This window comes from Camelus dromedarius, chromosome 19 (genome assembly GCF_036321535.1).
Source record: "Camelus dromedarius isolate mCamDro1 chromosome 19, mCamDro1.pat, whole genome shotgun sequence".
Lineage (NCBI taxonomy): Eukaryota > Metazoa > Chordata > Mammalia > Artiodactyla > Camelidae > Camelus > Camelus dromedarius.
The window spans coordinates 8,054,670-8,057,617 of NC_087454.1; positions in this window are offsets into that span (position 1 = coordinate 8,054,670).

Here is a 2,948-nt window from a genome sequence, read left to right on the forward strand (position 1 = left end):
TTGAACTGCACTTGAGTGCCTTTGAAAATAAATTCATGCTATTGCATTTTTCTAGCAATGTACTGCAACCCTGGGAGCAAATGTCCTGTGCTGTAGGGAATTTAGGTTAAAAAAAACTGGGTTTGAAATGCTCCTTTGTGTGATTTTAGGCAATTAATTTTATCTCTGAGCTTCAATTTTTTTCAAGCTGTGAAAGTTTCATCTGTCAACCACCTAAAAGGATTTTTCCAAAAATGAAATAAAATGGATTTATTTGAAAGTGAAGCACATAGTAAGCACTCACTAAAAGTCTATCATACATTCAACTCTCTTCGATCTGCAGTAGCCAATTCACTTCTAAAAGTAGCCACCTTCACAAAATACCAGGGAACAGACGGGGCATGGGGTGAATACTACAGAATAGGCTCCCTTTCCATCTTCTTTGTAAAATTAACATGTTCAGGTGAGAAGAGCAATCATGTTTGCATCTACCCTATTACAAGACCTGGAGTGAGCAGGTAATTACGCCTATGTTCTAAGTTAAAGAGAATTACTGAATAATACAGCTTCTCAGGCCAGTGTTCTGTGTCCTTAAGCTGACATAATAATTTCTTTAAAATATTGCACCAGATATTAGACCATCTGTGGCTATTTTGCATTCCCAGTATTATTGCTGTCTTTCAATTTTGAAAACCTTGAGCTTTATGACTTTATAGATTTTCTCAATTTTAAGTGCAATTTTATTGTATCTTCACAATAATATATTTTACCTAGATGCCCAAATCTAATTGTTTTTTATTGAATGTTTAAGCTCCTCGAGGATAGTGTCCTGCAATTCTCTCATACCATACATAGGTACCCAGGATAATTTGGAGAATTTAACAAGTAGCTGTTGGGGAGGGTGTATAGCTCAAGTAGTAGAGTGAGTACTTGGCATGTATGAGGTCCTGGGTTCAATCCCCAGTACCTCCTGTAAGAATAAATAAGTAAACCTAATTACCTCCCCCCACCAGAAAAAAAAATGTGATTTTAAAAAACCAAGCAGCTATTGATACAAAAATACAGACATTCTGTAAAGCATTTCATAGAGAATCATTCTGCTGGTAGGTCACTTTTGAGATTACTGCAACACTTCCATTATAGCGTGACCTGGACGTTTGGAAAAATCTTACCACAATCAGTGCATAATGCATTCTGAGAAAATTAAGGACTCCTAAACTTTTGAGATGTCCTGACTTCTTGATCCCTCCCTCTCCCCCAAACTAACATAAAAAAAGGTTTTATCCTGTCTCTGCTAAGTTTAAGAAAGTGTTGTGTAAGTTTCCTAATTGAAACTCTTGCAAGTTAAGTGCTTAATAAGAACTCAGAGATTTCTTAAAGAATATGCTATCTTTTATGTCATCAATGATACCTTCCAGAAATTACCTTCACACCATCCTGCTGCACAGCAATTAAGACTTCTATTATTAATACATTCCTAGCATTATGCTCTCATTATTTTTTTAAAAAACCCTGTTATATTTGATTGAATTTAGATTTCTACTTTACCCTTAAGACATCTTAGCATGATGATTCTTTCCTAGTTACACATTAGAATTACCTGAGGGCTTTTAATTAAACGTAATTACCTCCCCCCACCAAAAAAAAGTGTAATTAAAAAAAACAAGCAGCTATTGATGCATAAGTACAGACATTCTATAAAGCATTTCATAGAGAATCTTTCTGCTGGTAGGTCATTTTTGAGATTACTGCAACACTTCCATTATAGCATGACTTGGGCATTTGGGAAAATCTTATCACAATCAGTTCATAATGCATTCTGAGATAATTAAGAACTCCTAAATTTTTGAGATCTCTTTCTACATAGTTGGAGCTAGCCTGCCAATAGATAAGCTATATGCTTGACAAAATTTGCAGAACTATTTAAAAATACATGGCTTCAGTCTTTCTCCATTCTTGGAATTGGGCATCATCCATCTGATTAAATTATAACCCAGTATAAGTAGTGCTTTAGAATCAGTCAATACTTCCTTCTCCCCTACTTGATTTCCAAGGCAGAGGCATAAAACTCAGATCCTACTCTATAATTTAGGTATTAATCTTTGACTCATCCTTGACATTCTACTTACACCTACACAAAGTCTTTCAGTCTTACAAAATGTCAACATTTCAAGGTTTAGCAAATTGAGGCATATAGCTCTTTACCACCAAGAGGAAAATCTCTCTCCTTCTCCTGACTTCTTGCTCCCTTCCTCTCTCCCAAACTACTTTAACATAAAACAAGGTTTTATCCTGTCCCTGCTAAGTTTAAGAAAGTGTTGTGTAAGTTTCCTAAGTTAATTGAAACTTACAAGTTAAGCGATTAATAAGAACTAAAATGTTTCTTAAAGAATATGCCGTCTTTTATGTCATCAGTGATACATTCCAGAAATTACCTTCACACCATCCTGCTGCACAGAACTAAGGCTTCTATTATTAATACATTCCTAGCATTATGCTCTCATTATTTTAAAAAAAAATCCTACTGTTTTTGATTGAATTTAGATTTCTGCTTCCCCTTAAACATGATGATTCTTTTCCCTAGTTATACATTAGAATCACCTGGGTGCTTTTAAAATACTAATGCTTGAGTCTTATCCCAGAACAAATAAATCAGAATCTCAAGGGGGTAAAGTCTGAGCTTCAGAATATTTTTAAAGTTAGGAAGGTACTTTCAATGTGTGCCAGGGTTTAGACTACTGTTTTAGCAGTTCAGGGGATACTTTGGTTGGGTTTGGCCAGGTCAGCCCAATTAACTTCTACGCATGACCCATGACCTGTGTGATGGCAATACCCTGGTCAACTGTAACGTATGAAGCGGGCTTTTAAAATTTAATGTACATGGAGCTCACGTGGGAATCTAAGTAAAATGTAGATTCCAATGCAGTATGGGATGAGGCCTGATTCTGCATTTCTAACAAGCTGCCAGG